General features: G+C 45.6%; 1 protein-coding gene across 5 annotated transcripts in view; it reads right to left on the bottom strand.

Annotated features, from left to right (window-relative positions):
* LOC122563320 (transcription factor ETV6-like) overlaps positions 1–8832 on the bottom strand; it is a 75630-nt gene extending 66798 nt beyond the window's left edge. For all 5 annotated transcript variants that reach the window (XM_043717045.1, XM_043717046.1, XM_043717047.1 and 2 more), the window contains exon 1: positions 8740–8832. The gene's annotated coding sequence lies outside the window, so the exon portion shown is untranslated. The remainder of the gene's footprint in view (positions 1–8739) is intronic.
* Between the last annotated feature and the right edge of the window lie 3516 nt (positions 8833–12348).

Raw genomic sequence — 12348 nt, forward strand, 5'->3', positions numbered from 1 at the left:
TGGGATCCACTGGCGAAGACACGGCCCTTGGCGTGGGGCTGCAGCTTGTCACTTCACATACATGCTCTTCCTGAGGAAACACAAACCCCACACGTGAAGACAGTTTCCACAGCTCAATACAGCCAAGTGTAACTTGCCAGTGTTTCTGATCATGATCTCTCCTGGACTGCCTGCAGAACGCTGTCTGGTTAACTGTTAGCCCACATCAACTACCCACAAGGAACGAAGCAACCAAGGGCTACCTGACAATAGGCTAATTATCTAGCACCAGCCAGTCAAATGATCAGGGCTTCCTCTGATCTGGGGTGGGGGAGGCCGAGCTGATGAGGATGTCTATTTACATTCTAATAATAATAGCAAGTGGCAGCAGCCCCATGCCACAAAGAGTGGGTTACAGTCACAGAAGGCCACAATGATGGCTGAAAGCAATCTGGAGTGTAGCTTGCCTCCACCAAGCCACCTCAATTCTGTCCATAAACCTGCAGCTCCATGTTCCGAACAATGTTACTCCGATCTGAGACAGCCTCACCGTTCCCCCTCAGCTTCCACAGCCCAAAGCTCTGAGTGGGCCCCCAAGGTCGCATCGCTGGAACAAGCCAATTAGGAAGTGGTCTCCAGGAAAATGGTGCCGCTGGTCTCATTCACAGCAATGCAGAAACGCACAGACAGTGTCAAGGCCCCAAATTACATAGAAAATAGGAGCAGGGGTCGGCCATCTGGCCCACCAAGCCTGCTCCACCATTCAATAAAACCATGGCTCATCTTTTCGTGGCCTCATCTCCACTTACCTGCCCACTCACCATAACCCTTAATTCCTTTACTGTTCGAAAATCTCCTCAACTTAGTCCTAAATCAGCTCCGCCTCATCTAGAGGCTATGCCTTCTAATTCTAGTTTCACCCACCATTCTTTTATATGTTTCTATAACACCCCCCCCCCCTTCATTCTTCAAATTTCCAATGGGTATAGTCTCAGTCTACTCAATCTCTCCTCATAAGCCAACCCTCTTGACCCCAGAATCAACCTCCTCTGTACCCCCTCTAGTGCCGGTACATCCTTTCTCAAATAAGACCAAAATTGTGCACCTCACCAGCACCCTATAGAATGGTAGCATAAGCTCCCTGGTTTTAAATTCCATCCCTCGAATAATAAAGGGCAGTATTCGATTTGCCTTCTTAATTGCCCACTGTGATCAGCCATCCACTGTGATCATCTATGAAAAAACAGTCAATCAGCATACCCCTCCCCAAACATTTCACAAGCTGAAACACAGGCGCTAATAACATAATGGTCATAGAACATAGAACAGAATGCACAGTACAGGCCCTTCAGCCCTCAATGTTGTGCCAAATTTTATCCTACTTTAAGATCAAAACAACTGACATACCCTTCAGTTTACTATCACCCATGTGCTTGTCTAACAGTCACTTAAACATCCCTAATGTTTCTGACTACTACCACCGCTGGCAGTGCATTCCACACACCCACCATTCTCTGTGTAAAGAACCTACCGCTGACATCTCCCCTATACCTTCCTCCAATTACCTTCCAATTATGCCCCTTGTAACAGCCATTTCTGCTCTGGGAAAAGGTCTCTGGCTATCTCCTCTATCTATGCCTCTAATTGCCTTGTACACCTCTATCAATACCTCTCTTCCTTCTTCGCTCCAATGAGAAAAGCCCTAGCTCTCTCAACCGTTCTTCATAAGACACTACTCCAGTCCAGGCAGCATCCTGGTAAATCTCTGCACCCTCTCTAACATTTCCACATCCTTCCTATGATGAGGTCACCAGAACTGGACACAAGTGTAGCCTAACTAGGGCTCTATAGAGCTGCATCATAACCTCACAGCTCTTAAACTCAAGCCCCCTGCTAATGACAGCCAATACACCATATGCCTTCTTAACAACCCTATCAAGTTGGGTGGCAACTTTGAGGGATGTAAGGACGTGGACCCTAAGATCCCTCTGTTCCTCCACACTGCCAAAAATCCTGCTTTTAACCCTGCATTCTGTATTCAAATTCCACCTTCTAAAACGAATCACTTTTATACTATTCCAGGTTGAACACCAACTGCCCAGCTCTGCATCCTTCAATCTATAACAGCTCTCCACACTATCCACAACTCCACCAACCATCGTGTCATTAGCAAATTTACTAACCCACCCTTCCACTTCCTCATCCAAGTCAATTATAAAAGTCACAAAGAGCAGAAGTCCCAGCAGAACACCACTGATCACCGAGCTCTAGTCTGAATACTACCACCCTCTGTCTTCCACGGGCCAGCCAATTCAGTAACCAGACAACCAAATTTCCCTGTATCCCATGCATCCTTACTTTCTGAATGAGGCTACCATTTTGTGATAATGGATTAATAATTCAGAGTGAAAAACTCAGATCCCACCATGGCTGTGACAGAATGTGAATTCGGTTTCAAAAGTTCTTCTGGCTCATTAACGTTATTTACAGAAAGAAACCTATCCCTCAGTAACATGACAAATTCTGTGAATAAACCATCCATGAGGGTCAATAAATACCATCAGTGACCACATCCCAAGACATAATTAAAGACCGTGATGAATTTTGTTACATGCATTCATGGGTCATGGACATTGCTGGCTGGGCCTAGCATTTATTGCTCATCCCTAGTTGCCCCTTGAGAAGGTGGTGGTGAGCTGCCTTCTTAAACTGCTGCAGTCCATGTGCTGTGGGTTGACTCAAAATGCCCCTAGGGACGAAAGTCCAGGATTTTTGACTCAGCAACACTGAAGGATTGATGATATATTTCTAAGTTAGGATGGTTAGTGGCTTGGATGGGAACTTGAAGATGGGGATGTTCCCATGTGTCTGCCACCCTTGGCTTTCTAGATGGAAGTGGTCTTGGGAGATGCTGTCTAAGGAACCTTGATGAATTTCTGCAGTGCATCTGGTAGAGACTACTGCCACTGTGCATCAGCAGAGGGAGTGAGTGTTTGTGGACGTGATGCCAATGAAGTAATTTACTTTGTCCTGGATGGTATCAAGTTTCTCGAATGTTGTTGGAGCTGCACCCATCCAGGCAAGTGCGGAGTATTCCATCACACTCCTGACTTGTGCCTTGTAAATAGTGGACAAGCTTTGGCAGTCAGAAGATGAGTTAGTCAGTGCAGAATTATTGGTGAAAGATAGTGTTGGAGAAATGAATGGGACTGGAAGCAAATAAATGTCCAAGGCCTGATAATCTGCATACCTGAGTACGAAAAGAGATAGCAATGGGAATAGTGGGTATATTGATTGTCATCTTCTGAAATTCAGTAGGTTCAGTATCAAGGGTGCCAAACTTAAACCCACTGTTTAAAAAAGGTAGGGAGAAAACAGACTGGTTAGCTTTACATCAGTAGTAGGAAAAATACTGGGCTATATTACAAAGGAAATGATAACAGGTCACTTCAAAAATACCACCAGGATTACAAACGTCAAACTGGATTTACGAAAAAAATAATTAGGTTTGACAAACCTACTGGGGAATTTTGAGGAAGTAACTAGAAGAATAGGTGAGGGAGAATCAGTGATTGTGGTGTATTTTGATTTTCAGAAAGCTTTGATAAATTTCCACACAAGTGTTAGTGGGTAAATTAAAGCACATGGAAATCAGTGGTAATACACTGACTTGGATTAAACATGAGTCGAGAATGTGGTGCTGGAAAAGCACAGCAAGTCAGGCAGCATCTGAGAAGCTGGAGAATCGACATTTCAGGCATAAATCCTTCAACAAGAACGAGGCTTGTAGACCGGGGGAAGGGGAGAGCTAAGAGATAAATGGGACGGGGGTGGGGCTGGAGGGAAAGTAGCTGGGAATGGGATAGGTAAATGAAGGCGAGGGTAAAGGTGATATGTTAGACAGGAAGGTGGAACGGATAGGTGGGAAAGACGACGGGCAGGTCAAGAGGGCAGTGCCAAGTTGGAAGATTGGGACTGGGATAGTGTGGGGGAAGGGGAAATGGGGAAAATGGGGAAATCCACATTGATCCCGTATGGTTGCAGGGTCCCAAGGTGGAAGATGAGGCATTCTTTCTCCAGACATCAGGTGGTTAGGATTTGGCGATAGAAGAGGCCCAGGACCTGCATGTCTTTGGCTGAGTGGGAGGGGAAGTTGAAGTGTTCAGCTACAGGGCAGTGGGGTTGCTTGGTGTGGGTGTCCCAGAGATGTTCTCTGAAACGATCCATAAGTAGGCGTCCTGTCTCTTCAATGTACAGGAGACCACATCAGGTGTAACAGATACAGTAGATGACATTAGTGGAGGTGCAGGTAAATTTCTGTCGGACGTAGAAGGATCCTTTGGGGCCTTGGACGGAGGTGAGGTGGGAGGTATGGACGCATGTTTTGCACTTCCTGCAACGGCAGGGGAAGGTGCCAGGAGTGGGGTGTGGGCTGGTGTTGATCTGACAAGGGAGTCGTGGAGGGAATGGCCTCTCTGAAACGCTGATAGGGGTGGGGTGGAAAATATATCCCTGGTGGTGGGATACGTTTGTTGGTGGGATTGAGTACAGGTTAGTAGGCAGGAAATAAAGTAGGTATACATGGGTCACCTTCAGGGTGAAAGGCAGTGTCGAAAGGGGTGCTGCAGGAATCAGAGTTTGGATGCCAGCTACTAACAACATACAGCAACAACACGAATGAGGAAATGAAGTATCATATTTCCAAATTTGCTGATGACACAAAACGTGAGCAGTAAGGAGGAAATAAGCAGCTTCAGGGTGATTGAGAAATACTGACTGGGAGGATAAATGCATGGCAGAAGCAAGAATAATATGGATACAAGTGAAGTTGTCCACTTAGTAGGAAAAACAGATGGCACAGTTTCATTTAAACAGTTGTAGATCAGGAAATCTTGATATGCAAAGGGACCTGGGTGTCCCTGTACAACAGGCAATGAAAGTAAACATGTAAGTGCAACAAGCAGTTAAAAAGGAAAAAGGTGTGTTGCCTTCCACTGTGAGGGTTTGAACTCAGAAGCAAGGAAGTCGTAGTACAACTGTGTGGGGCCTTGGTGAGGCCACACTTGGAGTATGGTGTGCAATTTCAAAATCCTTACCTAAGAAAATATATACTTACCATCGAGAGGAGTACAGCAAAGGTTCACTAAACATACTCCTGGGATGGCAGGTTATTGTATGAGGGCAGAATATGTGGACTTGGCCTGTATTCACTTGAGTGGAGAAGGATGAGAGGAATCTGATTGAAATGTATAAAGTTTTAACTGGGGCTGGACGATTAGGGCATGGGAATGATTTTACTCAGGCAGGGAATCCACAACAAAGGGTCACCTGCCCCTGATAGGAGGTCTGCCTTTCTGGACTGAGGTGAAGTGAAGGTTTTCACCCAGAGGATGGTGGACCTGACAAACTCTCTCTCTCTCAAGGTGGCAGAGACCAGGTCACTGGGTATATTTAAGAAAGAAATATAAGTTTCTTGAAGCGAATGATATTAAGGAATATGGGGCGGAGAGTACGGCATTGAGATAGAAAATCAGCCAATTGATGAGCTGAATGACCTACTCCTGCTCCTTTTTTCAAAGTTTCTGTCATTCTATGAATTCCTAGCCTCTGACTTTCTCTTGTAGCCATTATATTTATATGGCTGGTCCAATTCAATTCCTGGTTATTGCTAACTCCCAGAATGTTAATAATGGGGCTTTCAGTGATGGTAAGACCACTGAATGTTACGGGGAGATGGTCATTGTCTGGCATGAATGTTGTTTTCCACTTGTCAGCCCACGTCTGGATATCATTCAAATCTAAATGCATTTGGACATGTACTGCATCAGTATCTGAGGGAGCGGCAAACGGTGCTGAACATTGTACAATCATCAGAGAACATCCCCACTGCTGACCTTATGACGGAGGGAAGGTAATTGATGAAGCAACTGAAGATGGTTGGGCCAAGGACACTACCCTAAGGAACCCCTGCAGAGATGTTTTGGGGCGGAGATGACTAACAACCACAACCATCTTCCTATGTGCTAGGTATGACTCCAACCACCAGAGAGTTTGTCCTCCGATTCCCATTGACTCCAGTTTTGCTAGGATTCCTTGATGCCATATTCAGTCAAATACAGCCTTGATGTCAAGGGCTGTCACTCTCACTCCATCTCTGGAATTCATTTTTTTTTGTCCATGGCTAAAACCAAAGTGAATGAGGTCAGGAACTGAGTGGCCCTGGCAGAACCCTGACTGGCATCGCTGAGCAGGTTACTCCTTTACAAGTGGCTGTTTGATCACCCAATTGATGATCCTTTCCATTACTGTGCTGATGTTTGAGAGTAGACTGACCCTGGGCTGGGCAGATGTTGGACAGGTTGGAAGTGTAGGTGTTTGGGAACAGGACATACCTGGGCAATTTTCCACTTTGTCGGTTAGATGCCAGTTTTGGAACTGTACTGGAAAAGCTTGGCTAAGACAGTGGCAAGTTCTAGAGCACAAGTCTGCAGTACTATGGCCGGAATGTTGTCAGGGCCCATAGTCTTTGCAGTATCCAATAGTTTCAGTTGTTTGCTGTTCTCATCTGGAGTGAACAAAATGAGTTGCTACAGAAAGGTGGGCACTGCAGAGGGTAGAGTGCTCAATCTGTCTTCCAACTCCATTTTGATTTAGCTCCCTCTCTCTGTCCCTACCTATACCTCACCTTTAGTGTCTACATTGCCAGTGCGAGGCATTGCACATAATTTCAGTAATAGGAAGTACGGGTCAAAAATAACACTCAGTTGTGCACAAGAGCATTTCTGGATATGGAAAAAGCAAAAACCAAAATTGGTTGATGGCCCTTGTGGTAGTGTCACCATCTCTGAACCAGGAGACCTGGGTTCAAGTCCCACCTGCTCCAATCACACATTGCAATATGTCTGGACAGATTAGGGACTGAGATGAGGAAACATTCCTTCACTTAAAGGGCTGTGAGTCTTTCAAATTCTTAACTCCAGAGGGCTGTGGTTGCTCCATTGTTAAATATGGTTAAGGCTGAGACAGACAGATTATTCAGGGAATCAAGATATATGGGGAATCGAAGCCCATCTTCTCCAAGTGTAATCAATGCTCTTTGAGGAGAAAGTGAGGTCTGCAGATGCTGGAGATCAGAGCTGAAAATGTGTTGCTGGAAAAGCGCAGCAGGTCAGGCAGCATCCAGGGAACAGGAGAATCGACGTTTCGGGCATTCCTGAAGAAGGGCTTATGCCCGAAACGTCGATTCTCCTGTTCCCTGGATGCTGCCTGACCTGCTACGCTTTTCCAGCAACACATTTTCAGCTCTAATCAATGCTCTTGTCAGTGTCATTGGAAAACCAAGATGACCTGTGCAGTTGATGTTTTTTAAATGTTCTTTTGTCCTGGCTGGGTCAGTGTTTATTGCCTCATCTGATTGTGGCGAGCCACCTTGTCCAGCCATCATAGTTTGGTCCCAGTTGCTTGTTTGTAGATTAGTGACCGTAGCACCATTGGCTCGGGAAGTCACCCCAAGGTATGGATAATCACCAATGACATAGTCAAGGTATCACCAGATGCTGAGGCCTCTGCTATGGATGTTTGAGATTCCCCTAAGACAACAAATGCATTCTGCATGCACAGCAGTTTGAAAGTATAAATACCATTGCATTTACATAGCACCTTTCACATTCTCAAAACATCTTAACATCCTTGCTATTGCTGGTTAAAAAAGTGCAGCAGTCAGAAAGATCCTCAACCCCCCCCACAGCAATAAAACAACACAAGAACTCCCCCACCCCAGGGAAAAGACCTTGTCTACTTATCCTATCCATGCCCCTCATGATTTTATAAACCTCTTCCCTGAGGTGGGAGAGTCCATAACTAGAGGGCATAGGTTTAGGGTGAGAGAGGAAATATTTAAAAGAGACCTAAGGGGCAACGTTTTGACACAGAGGGTGGTGTGTGTGTGTGGAATGAGCTGCCAGAGAAAGTGATGGAGGCTGGTACATTTAAAAGGTATTCGGATGGATATATGAATAGGAAGGGTTTAGAGGGATGTGGGCCAAGTGCTGGCAAATGGGACTAGATTAGTTTAGGATACCTGGTCGGTGTGGACGAGTTGGACCGAAGAGTCTGTTTCCGTGCCGAATGACAGATCGAATAATCTGTTATTTGACCAGGAGAGCAAACACCCCACCTTGACCCCCAATGCTCCAACTTGCTCATGTTACACTTCCACGCCAGCAGGTTGTTCTGGTGCTGGTCAGAGTCAAAGGAGGTGTGGTGTGACTGAGACTGAGCAATGAGCTTGGGCATTGGTCAGGTTTGGATGAGGAGCTGGATGTTCCTGCTCAGAGGCTGCTCTCAGTTTGACTCCCCTATTGCAGCCCCCAGGCAGATGGGAAGTGTTGGGTTCCTGAGCAGTCCCTCACCACTCCCCGCCCATTTCTGTCTCAGGCAGATGCCAGGGACAGTGCGGCCCTCCACATTCATTCCTTTCAAAAACATCAGAACACTTCAGCACCAAAGTGAAGTGTCACCTGGCCTGAAGTGAGCCAACAGTCCCCAGCCCAGGGATTGACCTGATGACACAGTCCTGCTTTGATTTATTGCTGCATTTCAGCCAGCTCCAAGTCAGGGGGGAGCGGTGTGGAAGGGACAGCTTCCCCGCTGGCTCTCTCGGTCTGTCTGTGCAGAAACAGCCCTCTCGCGGTGTCTCCCATCCCCAGGCGCCTGCACACTCTCCCGGTTGGCAGGAGAGGTCTGTTCCCCGGGGCTTACCTTGAGCCTGGCACGGCGCTCACAGCCTGTCATGGTGTGTGGGCAGGAAGAGGAGCCTGCTCCCGGGGGCTCCCAGAGGCTCCCAGCCCAGCCTGGTCCGCTCCGCTCACATCGCCCGCTGCGGAATTCTTCCGGGAAACAAAAACGAAAGCGGCCGGATCTGGAGCCGAGGGAGGGTCACTTCCTCAGGGAACGGCGCTGACTAAAACTCCAAACAGGTCAAACTGGTCCCGTCTGCCTCTGAACAGGCTAAAGTAATCATCTGAGGGAGGAATGAAGTCACTGCAGACTGAAACAAGAAGTAAACCCCTCTTTTTTGCCCAGACTGAGATGAGAATGCTGGATGCTCCTGTGTATTGAGGCTAACCGTGGGCTTTCCTACGGTTTTTGTCCAGGTAGGCGGGCGAGTGGTCAAATTTAACACCTTTGTGGTGAATCGGCCGCCAGACCTCAGTAGGCAGCGCTAAAATTAATAATTGTACCCCATGTTAATAAAATCAAGAACCTTTTCCCCCAACATTACACTCAATACTCCTCCCACTGAGAGAGAAGTGGAAAAGGCTGAAGTCCTGGGCAGGGTGTGTGTGAACACAGAGATAGGCCCATATCCCTCTAAACCTTTCCTATGCATGTACCTATCTAAATGCCTTTTAAATGTTGTCATTGTACCGACCTCCATCTGGCAGCTCGTTCCATCTGAGTGGAAAAGTTGCCCCTTAGTTCCTTTTAAAATCTCTTCTCTCTCACCTTAAACCTGCACCTTCCAGTTTTGGACTCCCCTGCCCCGGGAAAATACCTTGAACATTCAGCCCATTTGTGCCCCTCATTTTTTTTTTTAAAGGTGTTTTTATTTTTAAGATTTTTTACAAACTTACAAAAGTAATACAAACACGTATAAGCACCAATACAAAATTAAATAAATAAGAGAAAAAAAAGACCAAAAAAAGGGAAAAAATGAACTATCTACTAATCTAACCTACAAACAACCAAAACATAAAATAGGATATCATACAATACGAGCAGGAAACAACAAAATAATTAAATAACTAGATACATGTTCAAACAGATTTACATCAAGATATAATGAAACCTGTATTTATACGGGATTCCTCCTCCTGGGGGGGCCCGAACCAGCCAGAACCATTACCACAGCTAGACAAAAGCCCTGGACAATATGGCTGAAATATCTGTGTCGATATAGTTCAAAAAGGGCTGCCATGTTTTATAAAATAATTCTGTTTTTTGGTGCACCATATTTGTGAGGAAGTCAAGGGGGATATATTCCATGACTAACCTGTGCCAGTTTGAAAGTCCTGGGGGGTTCTCAGCTACCCAATTCACTAAAATATTTTCCCTCACACAAAAGGAGAGAATGGCAAATAATTTCCTCTCGTATACATCCAGGGAGGGAAAATCTGAAGAGCCCAAAAGTAGGGACACTGGATCCAATCCAATCTCAGTACCCAAGATCTCTGTCAAGGCATTCGCTACTCTATTCCAATACCTGTGGATCTTAGGGCATTTCCACAGACAATGCGTGACAGTGCCAACTTCTATTTTACATTTGGGACACATTGGGGATGCTCCTGCCCGAATTTGGAAATATCGAAAAAGGTCTACATTAGGCAGTCCAAACAGTGCAACTGTTCAAAGGACATCATAACCTCCACATCGAACAGGTCTCCCAAGCAGGAGATACCTCTGGACTCCCAAGTTTTAAATGCCGTATCCGTCAGCCCTGGCTGGAGACTCAATGCTCCCACTATAATGGTATAAGGGAGGCTTTTTGCTGGTTACCCTCACCTTGTCACATTATCCTCCAGGCTTTAATTGTATTTAATACAATAGGGTTTTTACAATAGTCCATAATAATCTCATCTTGTCCATAAATAATAGATTGATGAGGGGACATTTTGCTTGGGAGGTCTCAATATCTAACCAGATTGACTGTGGCTCACAAGAGACCCAATCAGCTACATAGGATAATAAGGAGCTCAGTTGGTACCTCCTGAAATCTGGAAAGTCCAGTCCTCCCCTTACTTGTGGGAGCTGCAGCTTTTCTAATTTGATAAGGGGCCGTCTATGATTCCAAATAAAGGAGCCGAGCCAGCCGTAAAGCTTATGCAATGCCTGTCTCGGCATCATCAAGGGGAGCATCCTCATAGAGTATAAAAGACGAGGTAAAATACTCATCTTAACTAAGGCTACTCTGCCCAGCCAGGATATTGGGAGATCTGCCCAGCGTTGAAGGTCCTGCCTTATTTTCTCTAATAAGTGTGTATAATTGGCCTTATATAGCTGACCAAATACCGGGGTAATAAAAGTTCCGAAGTACAGAAAACCTTCTAGTGACCACCAAAAGGGGAAACAAGATCCGTCCGGTAAATTGGATATGCTGGCAAGACCTCCCAATGGCATGGCCTCTGATTTCATAAAATTGATTTTATGACCTGAGAACATACCGAATAGATTGACCACTTGAATTAAGTGGGGCACGGATGTCAAAGGATCACTTAAGAAAAGGAGGACATCAGCCACAAGGAGAGTGATTTTATGCTTGCCCAATCCAATGCTCAGAGCCGTTATATTAGGGTCAGTTCGTATAGCTTCTGCTAGTGGTTCAATCACTAGCGTAAATAATAATGGTGAAAGAGGACATCCCTGGTGACAGCCTCTGCCAACACTAAAGCTATCTGAACCTAAACCATTGGTGATCACCACTGCTGTGGGATCATTATATAATACTGAAACCCATTTAGTAAAGACCTCTCCAACACCGAACCTTTCCAGCGTATAAAAAAGATATGGCCATTCTACCCAATCAAATGGCTTCTCTGCGTCCAAGGAGACAACTAAACCCAGTATTGTTCCCTGTTGACAGGCTTTTATCATATTTAAGACCCTTCTAATATTATGAGTTGACCTGCGACCCTTTATAAACCCCGTCTGTTCGTCTTTTATGATGTATGGTAAGACCCTCTCCAGTCTTAATGCTAACATTTTAGAAAGAATTTTAAAATCCACATTTAGCAAGGACATGGGTCTATATGAAGAGCAGTCTTCTGGGGCCTTTCCCTTTTTAAGAATGAGAGAGATATTTGCTTCTCTCAAGGAAGGCGGGAGGCAGTCCTGTCTATGTGAGTAATTATACATATTTATGAGTGGCCCGGCCAGTTGCCCTATAAATTCTTTATAGAACTCAACCTGGAATCTGTCTGGCCCAGCTTTGCCTGAAGCTGCCTAACCGTGTCCTGTACTTCCTGGGTTGTCAAGGGGACATTCAAGAGTGACACCTACTCCGAGGTTAGGCCCGGAAGGGCCAAATTTTTAAAGAAGGGCACCATCTTTCCAGTTCTATTCTCACAGTCCTGCGATTTATACAATTTAAAATAAAACTTTCTAAACGCTGGACTGATGTTTTTACAATCACAAGTCAGGGTACCAGCACATTCTCTAATGAACGTAATGGCTTGGGGAGCCTTTTTCTTTCTAACAAGGTGCGCTAGATATCAGCCAGGCTTGTCGCCATATTCAAATAATCTCTGCTTTGCGAATAATATTTCCCTCTTTGCTGTTTGGGTAAGTGCGGTATTCAAGGCTGCATTAAGG

The sequence above is a fragment of the Chiloscyllium plagiosum genome, chromosome 26, assembly GCF_004010195.1.
Source record: "Chiloscyllium plagiosum isolate BGI_BamShark_2017 chromosome 26, ASM401019v2, whole genome shotgun sequence".
Classification (NCBI taxonomy): Eukaryota; Metazoa; Chordata; class Chondrichthyes; order Orectolobiformes; family Hemiscylliidae; genus Chiloscyllium; species Chiloscyllium plagiosum.